Here is a 14,760-nt window from a genome sequence, read left to right as displayed (position 1 = left end):
TAGCAGAGCTATGTGTTGTGTCTGATGTAGCAGTGAAACCTGTGACATAGGGAGGTAAAGGCTTTGTGGTGATGTGCAGGAGTGGCTGCCACCCTACGTCTCTAGCCCTGTACACCACCCAGTGAGATGACACAGGACATGAGGGGGACACTGGCACCTCCAGCACAAGGACCACATCTTCCAGCAGCCCCTCATGGAGACATGTTCTCCTTCCCACAGAGGAACGGTACAACGGCTGCTGAGTACGGCGCCAGGTCAGAGACACAGACAGGTGACTGTCGCCAAACGATGGTTGCCTGACAACCAGAAACATGGCGCCCATCACGTGACTCGAAGCCTCTCTGCCTCAGGTTGTGAGTGAGCTCACCTTCTGCCTCCGCCTTCTATTGCTTCCCACCAATGGGAAAGAAGGAAGGCAGCAGGGACAGAGAATGAGGGTTGTGATTGGTACCGGTGTATTGAGGGGCGTGGTTACAGGAGGGGCGCTGTGCGGCTGGAGGTGCAGCTCAGTGTCAGGTTGGTGAAAACGGAGCGGAGGAGGTGAGACACGGTGAGGGGTGCGGGAACCGGGAGAGGGGGTGCGGGAACCGGGAGAGGGGGGACGGGGACCGGGAGAGGAGGGACGTGGATCGCAACATCTGGGACAAGGAGAGAGGTGAATGGGGGGACCGGAGAGGAGGACGGGGAGAGGGAGAACTGGGACGGGGAGAGGGGTTATGGAGAACGGTGGGACCGGGAGAAGGGGAACTGGGACAGGGAGAGGCGGTATGGACAATGGGCAGACTGGGAGAGGTGGGACAGGGACCGGGAGAGGTGGGACAGGGACCGGGAGAGGTGGGACGGACTGGAAGAGGGGGAATGGAGAATGTTGGGAAGTTGACCGGGAAAGGGGAGAGGCGGGATGGATAACGGGGAGACCGGGAGATGGAGAACTGTGGGACGGGAGAGGAGGGACGTGGATCGCAACATCTGGGACGAGGAGAGAGGTGACGGAGAACGGTGCAACCGGGAAATGGAGAAAGTTGGGACGGGGACCGGGAGAGGGGGAACTGGGACAGGGAGAGGCAGGACGGACAATGGGCAGACTAGGGGAAGTGGGATCGGGAGAGGGGGAAAGGGGAGAAGCAGGACGGGGAGACCGGGAGAGGGAGAACTGTGGGATGGAGAATGTTGGGATCGGGAGAGGGGGAAAGGCGGGACGGACAACGGTAATACCGAGAGAGGGAGAAATGGCATGGGGAGAGGGGGATGGAGAACGGTGGGATGGGGACTGAGACGGGAAACAGGGAGAGGGGGAACTGGCACGGGGAGTCCACGAGAGGTGGGACAGGGATAGGGATCGGGAGAAGGGGCAACGGTGGGATGGGGACAAGGAGAGGGAGAATAGTGGGATGGGGATCGGGAGAGGGAGAACGGGGAGAGAAGAGACGGAGACCAGGATAGGGGGGAGGTGGGAAAGGGACCAGGAGAGGGGGAACAGTGGGACGGGGACCGGGAGCGGGGGGACGGAGAACAGAGAGACTGGGAGAGGTGGGATGGGGACCACGACAGGGGGGATGGAGAATGTTGGGACCAGGAGAGGGAGAACAGTGGGATGGGGACTGGGAGAGGGGGGACTGAATGGACTGTCATCGGGAGGGGGTAACAGGGACCGGAGGGATGGGGCCCAGGAGAGGAGGGACGTGGACTGTTGTAACTGGGATGGGGAGAGAGGGGACAGAAAACAGCGGGCTGGGAGAGGAGGGACGGAGAACGGGAGAGGAGGGACGGGGACCTGTAGAAGGGGGAGGAGGAACGGGAACTGGAGGCACAGGCACCAGGAGAGGAGGAACGTGAACCAACTGGGACGGGACGAGGGGGACAGAGAATGGTGGGATGGCGACTGTGAGGGGGGGACTGGAGAGAGCTGGAGAAGGGGGACTGGAGGGACGGCGACCGGAGAGGGGGACGGGGACCAAGAGAGGATTGACTTGGACCTGGGGAACTGAGATGCGAAGAGAGAACAGGGGAACCGAGAGAGGAGGGACAGAGATCGATGGGATGGGGAGGGGGAAAGGGGATCAGGAGAGGAGGGACATGGACAGCGGCAACTGGGACGGTAAGAGAGGGGACAGAGAACAGGGGTACTGGGAGAGGGGGAACTAGGACGGGGACTGGTAGAGAGGTGACCAGGAGATGGGGACCGGAGTGACTGGAACCGTGGCAATTGGGATGGGGAGACGTGATGGAGGGATGGGGATAGGGTACAGTGACTGGGAGAGGGAGACCGGGAGAGAAGGGACCGGGTTAATGAGCATTGGGAGAGGGGGGACTTGGACCAGATTAACGAGCATCGGGAGAGGGATGGCTGAAGAGACGTGGACCAGGCGAGGAGAGATGGGGACCGTGTGACAGCGACCGTGCAAGAAGGATGGGGACCAGAGGGTTGAGGGGGGACAAGAGGGACAGGGACCGGGTGAAGAAGGGCAGACCGAAGGGACTGGGAGAGGGGCCCAGGGTATAGACGGATCGGGACTGGGGGGGACCAAGAGAGGGAGACCGAAGGAACGGGGACTCTAGATCCCTACCAGGGGAGAGGTGGGACGTGAACTGGGTAGAATGGAGGGACAGTTTCCGGGAGACGGGGACCAGGGAGAAAGGCACAGGGAGAGGGGGGATGCGGACTGGAGGAACGGGCATCGGAAGAGAGGGGCAGGGACCAAAGGGATGGCACCGGGAGAGGGGGAACGGGGACTGGAGTGACAGGCACTAGGGGAGAAAAATTCAGGATAGGTGGGACCAAAGTTATGGGCATTGGGAGAGATGGAACGGGGAACAGAGGGACAGGCACTGGGAGAAGTGTGATGGGCACCGGGAGAGGGTGGGGTGGGGACCGGAGGGATGTGCATCGGGAGAGGTTGGACAGGGACTGCAGGGACAGGGCTCGGAGGGGCGTACCGAAGGAACAGGGAACAGGAGAGGGGCTTGGTCTGGAGGGACCAAGAGAGGGGGACGGGGGGGACCAAGAGAGGTGAGACCGGGAGACGGTGGACTGGAGGAATGCGCACCAGGAGAGGTGGGACGGGAGCTGGAGGGACGTGAACTGGGTAGACTGGAGGGACAGGTACCGAGAGAAGGGGGATGGGGACCAGGGAGAAAGGCATCGGGAGAGGGGGGGACTGAGAGAGGTGGGATAAGCACTGGGAGGAATGGGACGGGGACTGGCATCGGGAGAGAGGTGACCGGGAGAAGAGGGGAAACCGGGGACTGAAGGGATGGGCACCGGGAAAAATGAGGCAGGGACTGGAGGGACGAGCATCGGGAGAGCTGGGACGGTGATCGGAAGAATGAGTATTGGGAGAAAAGGGACTGGGGGAGGGTGGATGGGCACAAGGAGAGGTACCACAGGGATTGGGAGAGGGGGATCGAGATCGCTGGGATGGGAACTGGAGTAATGGGCACCTGGAGAAAGGGGACTGGAGGGATGAGGATCATGGGGACGGGCACCGCAGGGACAAGCATCAGGAGAGAGGGGGCTGGGGGAGAGGTACGACGGGCACTGGTAGAGGTGGGATGGGGACTGGAGGCACGAGCACTGGGGGAGGGGCGACAGGGAGAGGTGGGACGGGGACTGGAGAGATGGGCACTAGGAGATGTGACTGGGATCAGAGGGACGGACATCGGAAGAGGTGGGACGGGGACTATAGGGATGGGAAACCGGAGGGACCAGGAAAGGTGGGACAGAGACCTAGACCCAAGGGACGGAGAGAGTTGAGACCAGGGACTGAGTAGAGAAGGGATGGGGGAGACCAGAGGAACGGAGAAAGGGGGTCTGGGACAAGAGGGATGAGGAGAGTGGGGAGCGGAGGTACCAGAACAGGGAGAGTGGGGCCGGGGAGAGGGAGGATCGGGAGAGGACTGGAGGTATGGGGACCTGGAGAAAAGGGACAGAGACCGGAAAAGGGGGGCCGAGAACCGAGGGAGGAGGAACGGGGAACACAGGGGATGGTGATGGGGTAGGGGGTTGCCGGTAGAGGTGGGATGGGAAAAAGGAGGGAGGTGCAGAGGAGATCAGCGCTGTGCAGGTAGAGACTGTCACCGGCTTAGTATTCTGTATTATTATATTACTGTATGTAGGGTGTATGTCACCTATATATTATTACACCCCTGTGCTGTGTATCACACCTGTCCTATATATTATTACACCCCTGTCCTGTGTATCACACCTGTCCTATATATTATTATACCCCTGTCCTGTGTATTGCACCTGTCCTATATATTATTACACCCCTGTCCTGTGTATCACACCTGTCCTATATATTATTATACCCCTGTCCTGTGTATCACACCTGTCCTATATATTATTACACCCCTGTCCTGTGTATCACACCTGTCCTATATATTATTACACCCCTGTCCTGTGTATCACACCTGTCCTATATATTATTACACCCCTGTCCTGTGTATCACACCTGTCCTATATATTATTACATCCCTGTCCTGTGTATCACACCTGTCCTATATATTATTATACCCCTGTCCTGTGTATTGCACCTGTCCTATATATTATTACACCCCTGTCCTGTGTATTGCACCTGTCCTATATATTATTACACCCCTGTCCTGTGTATCGCACCTGTCCTATATATTATTATACCCCTGTCCTGTGTATCACACCTGTCCTATATATTATTACACCCCTGTCCTGTGTATCACACCTGTCCTATATATTATTATACCCCTGTCCTGTGTATCACATCTGTCCTATATATTATTATACCCCTGTCCTGTGTATCACACCTGTCCTATATATTATTACACCCCTGTCCTGTGTATCACACCTGTCCTATATATTATTACACCCCTGTCCTGTGTATCACACCTGTCCTATATATTATTACACCCCTGTCCTGTGTATCACACCTGTCCTATATATTATTATACCCCTGTCCTGTGTATCACACCTGTCCTATATATTATTACACCCCTGTCCTGTGTATCACACCTGTCCTATATATTATTACATCCCTGTCCTGTGTATCACACCTGTCCTATATATTATTATACCCCTGTCCTGTGTATCACACCTGTCCTATATATTATTACACCCCTGTCCTGTGTATCACACCTGTCCTATATATTATTACACCCCTGTCCTGTGTATCACACCTGTCCTATATATTATTACACCCCTGTCCTGTGTATCACACCTGTCCTATATATTATTATACCCCTGTCCTGTGTATTGCACCTGTCCTATATATTATACCCCTGTCCTGTGTATTGCACCTGTCCTATATATTATACCCCTGTCCTGTGTATCACACCTGTCCTATATATTGTTATACCCCTGTCCTGTGTATCACACCTGTCCTATATATTATTACACCCCTGTCCTATATATTATTATACCCCTGTCCTGTGTATTGCACCTGTCCTATATATTATTACACCCCTGTCCTGTGTATCACACCTGTCTTATATATTATTATACCCCTGTCCTGTGTAGTACACCTGTCCATGTATTACATAGGGTATCCGTTATACTCCTGTCCTGTGTATAGTACACTTGTTATTATATCTCTTGTATTAGTACTTTCTGTTTGTGTTTGATTCGCTCTTCTATATTGGAGGTGATTGTACTGTATATAAGGACCAGTATGGAATTTCTGTCATGTGTCATTTATACACCACATTCCAAATTATTATGCAGATGCTATTATTCCCTGCTTTTCCCATATGGTGGATGTAAAGTTACAGGTGACGGGGGGATCTTCTTTGTCACCTTCACAGTTCTTGCATCTCTTGATCTTGAGATTTTGGACAGTTTGTGGTTGAATGTCTTTGCAGGATGTCAGTCGCCCCCGGGGCTGCTGTTTTGATATAAATGGCCCCCACTCTGATAGATATATTTGCTGGAGGATACTCCAAAGGTTCTCAATAGGGTTGAGGTCAGGGGAGGTTGGTGGCTGCACCATGCGCTTATCTCCTTTTATGCCCATAGCAGGCAATGACTCCTTGGGTTTCTTTGCAGCATAAAGATGATTTTGCTACGGATGGTTCGGTTCTTCTTTTCATACCATGGGAATAAGTGGTTAAGTTAGAAGCTCTATATAATTTGCAGAGGTTATTTTCCCACATTCAGGGACCCTAAAGGGGCTACAGCTCTTTCCTCATGATCCCGGCCTATGACATGACTCCTCCACCTCCTTGCTGACGTCGCAGTTTTGTTGGAACATGGTGACTGTCCACCAACCATCCACTACTCCATCCATCTGGACCATCCAGGGTTGTATGAGGCTTAGCAGTAAAGGAGATTGCTTTATACTGAGTCTCCATGTCGGTCGGAGGCTCTGCAGCTGTTTCTGCTTGTGAGCAGGTTCCAGGGGTCCACCAGCCTCAGATACCTGTGTGCTGATACCTTACTCCTCTGTATTTGGCAGAAACCTTCCTCATTCTGCTTTTATCTGCATAAGAGCGATGCTGATGCTGAGGTTTGTGAAATATCCGATGCTTTCATACCTTGTCCCCGGCACCGCACTATGTGACATTTTCTGGCAGCAGAGATCCTGTTTCTTAAATCCAATTTGCAGAATATTGTGGAACGCGGCGTAGGTCTGTGGTATTGTCCGGGTCTGTGACGCGGTGTATGGAGGGGTCTGCAGCGCCCCCTCCTGTCCGTGCAGGTCGCCTCTGCACATCCTGATGGAATACAGTGCTGGCCAAAAGTATTGGCACCCCTGCAATTCTGTCAGAGAATACTCAGTTTCTTCCTGAAAATGATTGCAATCACAGATTCTTTGGTATTATTATCTTCATTTAATTTGTCTTCAATGAAAAATAAAAAAAAAAAAAAATTGTCATAAAACCAAATTGGATATAATTCCACACCAAACATAAAAAGGGGTGGACAAAAGTATTGGCACTGTTTGAAAAATCCTGTGATGCTTCTATAATTTGTGTAATAACAGCGCCTGTAACTTACCTGTGGCACCTAACAGGTGCTGGCAATGATAAATCACACTTGCAGCAGGTGACATGGATTAAAGTTGGCTCAGCCTCTGTCCTGTGCCTTGTGTGCACCACATTGAGCATGGAGAAAAGAAAGAAGACCAAAGAACTGTCTGAGGACTTGAGAATCCAAATTGTGAGGAAGCATGAGTAATCTCAAGGCTACAAGTCCATCTCCAAAGACCTGAAAGTTCCTGTGTCTACGGTGCGCAGTGTCATCAAGAAGTGTAAAGCCCATGGCACTGTGGCTAACCTCCCTAGATGTGGAAGGAAAAGAAAAATGGACGAAAGATTTCAACACAAGATTGTGCGGATGGTGGATAAAGAACCTCGACTAATATCCAAACAAGTTCAAGCTGCCCTGCAGTCCGAGGGTACAACAGTGTCAACCCGTACTATCCGTCGGCGTCTGAATGAAAAGGGTCTGTATGGTAGGATACCCAGGGAGACCCCACTTCTTACCCCGAGACATAAAAAAGCCAGGCTGGAGTTTGCCAAAATTTACCTAAAACGTTTTGGAAGAATGTTCTCTGGTCAGATGAGACAAAAGTAGAGCTTTTTGGGAAAAGCCTTCAACATAGAGTTTACAGGAAAAAAAAAAGAGGCATTCAAAGAAAAGAACACGGTCCCTACAGTCAAACATGGTGGAGGTTCACTGATGTTTTGGGGTTGCTTTGCTGCCTCTGGCACTGGACTGCTTGACCTTGTGCATGCCATTATGAAGTCTGAAGACTACCAACAAATTTTGCAGCATAATGTAGGGCCCAGCGTGAGAAAGCTGGGTCTTCCTCAGAGGTCATGGGTCATCCAGCAGGACAATGACCCAAAACACACTTCAAAAAGCACTAGAAAATGGTTTGAGAGAAAGCACTGGAGACTACTAAAGTGGCCAGCAATGAGTCCAGACCTGAATCCCATAGAAGACCTGTGGAGAGATCTCAAAATGGCAGTTTGGAGAAGGCCCCTTCACATCTCAGGGACCTGGAGCAGTTTACAAAGAAGAATGGTCTAAAATCCCAGCAGAACATTGCAAGAAACTCATTGATGGAACCGGAAGCGGTTGTGCGCAGTTATTTTGGCTAAAGGTTGTGCAACAAAGTATTAGGCTAAGGGTGCCAATACTTTTGTCTGGTCCATTTTTGGAGTTTTGTGTGAAATGATCAATGATTTTATTTTTGTTTCATTCTCTTTTGTGTTTTTTTTTTCATTGCAAGCAAAATAAATAAAGATAATAATACCAAAGAATGTGTGATTGCAATCATTTTCAGGAAGAAACTCAGCATTATCTGACAGAATTGCAGGGGTGCCAATACTTTTGGCCAGCACTGTATATGGACTCTGTCCAAACGCCATGAAGCCTCCGCTGGCCACAACATAAAGGGCTTTGTTCCCCTTTCACAATAATGTCTATGAGGCGCTATAGATTATGTTGGCGCTATAAAGCAATGCAGTGTGACAGGTCAGTGCATCCCCTCCCCCGCTGCCGCACGTCTCGGTGATGACGCCCCTGTCGCTCCCGCTATACCTGACTGATGATATCATAGAATGTGCCAGAGTCATTCCTATTCTGTGCGGAGCCGTCCTGTGACGTCATCCTCCCGAGAGAATGATTCTGCCACATTTAAAGGGCCGGTACCTCTCCTAGTATGGCACTCATAACAGAATTGGTGTTCTGTAAGACCCAGAAGTCTCTGGAGGTTGTCAGCATTTGCGATATGGGGGCCGGAGCAGGCTGCCCTTCCGCTCACTTAGTCTTAAATGGCTGATAACAGAAAGCAACATACTATATTTACATGTAGGCAGTCGGGTAGATCCTGGTCAGAGAGGGGTTAATAGAAGCTGCGGCTCAGGCGCTTCTTCTATTGCTCCTGACAGTGAAACTAATTACAGTGCAGTGAAACCGGCCCATCCCTGCTCCATCAGCGCTGATCCGGGGCATTCCTCAGGGCGCAGTCACCTTCCAGGTCCAGTCACATGAGGTCCGGCAGCACCAAACCCGTCCGTCCTGTCAGCCTCATCCCTGCGTCTCGGCAGCGGATGGCGCATAGTGCTGGTGGCGTCCTGCTGGTGCGCCTTCCTTCCCCTCGCGTGCCTGCACTCTCTCCATACAGATGGATAATTATTTCTTGGGTTCTGCACCTGGGCGTCTCGCGGCTGCCATGTGCTCATTACTACATCCCGTGGTGATCCGCACCGAGAGGCTGGAGATGCCCCCGCACCACTGCCGGCCACAGCCGCTGTCAGGGCGGATTACCTCAGTGAGTCGCCCCGTGGGCCGGCGAGGGCAGGGGGTGCAGAGAATGGCGGGGGGACGCGCTTCTGTGCACTCTGTAGAAATAGGTTATTTGGTTGTGGTAAGCCGTGCCGCAGAGGACTAATGGTATGTGGTGCAGGCCAGGTACATCCTTATAAAGGAGAGCCCTATGTGGATCTGTGCTCCTCACAGCTGCTGATAAGTCTTTGGCTTTGTGATCTTTTTTGTTTCTATGGTAATGAAAGTTACATCACATGAGAGCCTTATGTGTCTAATATATGTTTTCAAAATGTTGTGTTTGTTGCTTATGGCAGCAGTGCGCACAACCTCATACTGGAGAATCCACGAATTTCAGCTAAAGCAATAGCAGACATCATGAGGATTTCCCGGGAACGTGTTTGTGTCATTATCCATGAACATTTGGACATGAGGAAGCTTCTGCAAAGTGGGTCCCCAAATGTCTGACAACAGATCAGAGAAGCAGCGAGTGACAACTTCCCGATCCATTTGTCAGCGTTTCCGGACTGATAAGAACTTCCTGCATCGACCGGTCACTATGGATGAGACCTGGATTTATTTCTATGACCCTGAAAACAAGGAGCAGTGAAAAGAGTGGAGGCACAGTGGTTCTCCTCGTCCAAAGAAGGTCAGGGGGGGGCAAAACTCAGCCACTAAGGTGATGGCGTCGGTGTTCTGGGATAAGGAGGGCATGCTGCTAGTGGACTACCTTCAAAAGGGTTCCACCATCAATGCAAGGTATTACACTGAACTTTTGGACCAAGTGAAGGCAGCTCTGAAGTCCAGGCGCGGCAAGCTGTCCAAAGGAATCTTGTTCCTGCAAGACAACGCCTCCGCTCACACTGCACAGCGACCACAGAAAAACTGGCAGAGCCGGGCTTCCAGCTGGTGACCACCCACCTTATTCACCAGATCTAGCTCCCTCCAACTATCATCTGTTTCCAAACCTGAAGAAACACCTCATTGTACCAAATCTCACACCATTTCTGATGTCATTGCTGCTACGGAGGCCTGGTTAGAGGCACAACAGAAATCCTTCTTTTTGCTAGGCTTACAGAACGTGGAATACCGATGTAAGAAGTGTGTGGTCATCAGTGGAGAGTGTGTGGAATAAATGGAAAGTTTCATCACCCTAGCTCGTTTCTTTCTGGGTAAAACCGAAGACTTATCAGCAGCCCCTCGTACACATGGAAGGATGGTTCGGTTTTGTAGACAGCAACATTTTATCGTCTGCGCCCAGATGTAGAGGGTGCGACGCTTCTATGGACTGCTCTTCCCCGTCTGTCCGTCCTAGTTGTTTGTTCAGGGGCCTAAAGGTCCATCTATACCCTGCAGGATTATCGGAGCCAGGTAATATTCCAGGCAGAACAAGGCACATGCTCGTTCATTGGGTCAAATGTTCTTCTGTGCGGCACAAATAAAATCCTCATTCTCGGCAGCGTGATTCCTATTTACAAAGTCCCATGCTCCTGGATGTCCGTGTGCTCTTGGTTTATGTGCGTCCGTCACTGAGAATGTGTGAACTTTATGGGGGAGCGATGATAGTATTTTTATTATCTCCGGCATCACATAAAGCGGAAGCTCGGCAGATCTGACGTTTATAGGATCATGCCGGTCGACTTTGTATTTGAAGACCTTTGTGTGGGCGCTCGTTCTCCGCTCACCCCATGAGTACGGGATTATTGGACTCCACTTGTAACCATTGTACTTTGCATTAGTAATGGCAGGTTGGAGCTTCTGTATCCTGACTGTCGGGGGGCATCAGCTGAGACCCCAGATAATCTGGGGGCAGTTATGTTGCTGCAGTACGCAGTTGGACCGTACGCGAGGAGGTGACCCGGAAGCTCGGCTTTGCTCCGTCCTGGCTGTTGTTCCTCTGCTGGTTTATTATACCTCCTGTAATGATAGATTAGGGACAGATAAACGCCCAGCCAAGGTTAATTGCATGTTCCCAGGAGGAGGGGTGCTCCGAACAAGGAGAACGTGTGTCTGTTAGGGTATGTGCGCACGTTGCTTTTTACCTGCTTTTTACCTGCTTTTTTGCTGCTTTTTCTTCTGCGCTGTTTAATGCCAAAATGGATGTGTTCTTCTATTCAAGCAAAGTCTATGGGAATTTGGGTTTCTTGTTCACACTATGTTGTTCAAAATGCTGCCTTTTTGTGGCAGAACTTTGGTCAAAAACTCAGCTTTGCAGTGCAAAACCCAAATGGCAAAAACAATTGACATGTTGCTTCTTTGAAAAGCTGAGTTTTTGACCAAAGTTCTGCCACAAAAAGGCAGCATTTTGAACAACATAGTGTGAACAAGAAACCCAAATTCCCATAGACTTTGCTTGAATAGAAGAACACATCCATTTTGGCATTAAACAGCGCAGAAGAAAAAGCAGCAAAAAAGCAGGTAAAAAGCAGGTAAAAAGCAACGTGCGCACATACCCTTACATGGTCACACTCCACCACAGGAGATCTCTCGCCAGAATGTGACCCATAAAAAGGAGCCAAACCATGCCCAGATGTAATGACGGGGGCCCTCACTAATAGAAGCATGTTTATGCATTAGACTGATGACCGGATGTGTCATGGTGGATCTAATCACAGGGTGCCTCCCCACGCACTCTCCCATGTAAAGATGGGGTGCTGGCTGTCACCGCTCATTTTCAGGATTCTCCCAAATAAATCACTCATGAACATTGAAAGTTGTCCAGCAATTTGATGTAATATGCGTGTCCCTGCTCTTCACCAGCGTCCTATATCAGCTCAATCAGACGTCTGGTGAGGGCTTATTCCATTCTTATTAAAGCGCCCCAATCACCAGGATCTTCCTATATAACCTAAAGCCTGTGCTATACTGGCACTATCCGGCTGACTCTATACATACAGTGCTATACTGGCACTATCAGGCTGATTCTATACATACAGTGCTATACTGGCAGTATCAGGCTGATTCTATACATACAGTGCTATACCGGCACCATCAGGCTGATTCTATACATACAGTGCTATACTGGCACTATCAGGCTGATTCTATACATACAGTGCTATACTGGCACTATCAGGCTGATTCTATACATACAGTGCTATACTGGCACTATCAGGCTGACTCTATACATACAGTGCTATACTGGCACTATCAGGCTGACTCTATACATACAGTGCTATACTGGCACTATCCGGCTGACTCTATACATACAGTGCTATACTGGCACTATCAGGCTGACTCTATACATACAGTGCTATACTGGCACTATCAGGCTGATTCTATACATACAGTGCTATACTGGCACTATCCGGCTGATTCTATACATACAGTGCTATACTGGCACTATCAGGCTGATTCTATACATACAGTGCTATACTGGCACTATCGGGCTGATTCTATACATACAGTGCTATACTGGCACTATCCGGCTGATTCTATACATACAGGGCTATACTGGCACTATCAGGCTGATTCTATACATACAGTGCTATACTGGCACTATCAGGCTGATTCTATACATACAGTGCTATACTGGCACCATCAGGCTGATTCTATACATACAGTGCTATACTGGCACTATCAGGCTGAGTCTATACATACAGTGCTGTACTGGCACTATAAGGCTGATTCTATACATACAGTGCTATACTGGCACTATCAGGCTGATTCTATACATACAGGGCTATACTGGCACTATCAGGCTGATTCTATACATACAGTGCTATACTGGCACTATCCGGCTGATTCTATACATACAGTGCTATACTGGCACTATCAGGCTGATTCTATACATACAGTGCTATACTGGCACTATCAGGCTGACTCTATACATACAGTGCTATACTGGCACTATCCGGCTGATTCTATACATACAGTGCTATACTGGCACTATCCGGCTGATTCTATACATACAGTGCTATACTGGCACTATCGGGCTGATTCTATACATACAGTGCTAGACTGGCACTATCAGGCTGATTCTATACATACAGGGCTATACTGGCACTATCAGGCTGATTCTATACATACAGTGCTATACTGGCACTATCCGGCTGATTCTATACATACAGTGCTATACTGGCACTATCAGGCTGATTCTATACATACAGTGCTATACTGGCACTATCAGGCTGACTCTATACATACAGTGCTATACTGGCACTATCAGGCTGACTCTATACATACAGTGCTATACTGGCACTATCCGGCTGATTCTATACATACAGTGCTATACTGGCACTATCAGGCTGATTCTATACATACAGTGCTATACTGGCACTATCAGGCTGATTCTATACATACAGTGCTATACTGGCACTATCCGGCTGACTCTATACATACAGTGCTATACTGGCACTATCAGGCTGAGTCTATACATACAGTGCTATACTGGCACTATCCGGCTGATTCTATACATACAGTGCTATACTACACTAATAATTAAGCCCCCCTTATATAGGGTGTTGATGTCATTACACCGCACCCCTCCTCATTACAGAGATGCACATCACCTGATTTACTTAATTGGTAGTTGCCTCTCAGCCTATACAGCTTGGAGTAGGACGACATGTATAAAAGTATCATGTGATCAAAATACTCATTTGCCTAATAATTCTGCACACAGTGTATAGGTTTTGAAATCCAAGAAAGTAAAGTTTATAAAATCGGCAGCTTCTTGAGTGACAGCAGCTGAGGATCAGATAATATCTGGGGGGTATTTATAGTTATCCCCTCCCCCTGTTAGAATTAGCATAAGTATCATACAATCGATTTACTTTTTCACTAGCAGGACCTGTGTGAGGTCATACCCATGTGACCAGAAGGGGCGGAGCCTCAGCCAACAAAGCTGATACCAGGAAGCAACATTTTCTGTTGGCTGATGCCCCGCCCCTTCTGGTCACATGGGTATGACCTCACACAGGTCCTGCTAGTGAAAAAGTAAATCGATTGTATGATACTTATGCTAATTCTAACAGGGGGAGGGGATAACTATAAACACCCCCCAGATATTATCTGATCCTCAGCTGCTGTCACTCAAGAAGCTGCTGATTTTATAAACTTTACTTACTTGGGTTTTAAAATCTAAACATCCGAGCTGATCACTACAGGTATGTATAGAATCAGCCTGATAGTGCCAGTATAGCACTGTATGTATAGACTCAGCCTGATAGTGCCAGTATAGCACTGTATGTATAGACTCAGCCTGATAGTGCCAGTATAGCACTGTATGTATATAATCAGCCTGATAGCGCCAGTATAGCGCTGTATGTATAGAATCAGCCTGATAGTGCCAGTATAGCGCTGTATGTATAGAATCAGCCTGATAGCGCCAGTATAGCGCTGTATGTATAGAATCAGCCTGATAGCGCCAGTATAGCGCTGTATGTATAGAATCAGCCTGATAGTGCCAGTATAACGCTGTATGTATAGAATCAGCCTGATAGTGCCAGTATAACGCTGTATGTATAGAATCAGCCTGATAGTGCCAGTATAGCGCTGTATGTATAGAATCAGCCTGATAG

The 14,760-nt window shown here is 49.6% G+C and overlaps 1 protein-coding gene across 3 annotated transcripts in view; it reads left to right on the top strand.

Annotated features, from left to right (window-relative positions):
• The first annotated feature begins 467 nt into the window (after window positions 1-467).
• CGN (cingulin) overlaps window positions 468-14,760 on the top strand; it is a 41,573-nt gene continuing 27,280 nt past the window's right edge. For 2 of the 3 annotated variants that reach the window (XM_075330653.1, XM_075330649.1), the window contains exon 1: window positions 468-540. The gene's annotated coding sequence lies outside the window, so the exon portion shown is untranslated. Of the gene's footprint in view, window positions 551-14,760 lie in introns of all 3 variants that reach the window. The other variant, XM_075330650.1, reaches the window with a different exon arrangement.

The sequence above is a fragment of the Anomaloglossus baeobatrachus genome, chromosome 12 (assembly GCF_048569485.1).
Source record: "Anomaloglossus baeobatrachus isolate aAnoBae1 chromosome 12, aAnoBae1.hap1, whole genome shotgun sequence".
NCBI classification, from domain to species: Eukaryota; Metazoa; Chordata; class Amphibia; order Anura; family Aromobatidae; genus Anomaloglossus; species Anomaloglossus baeobatrachus.
Note: the sequence above shows the minus strand (reverse complement) of the source record. Positions and strands in the feature narration are given on the sequence as shown.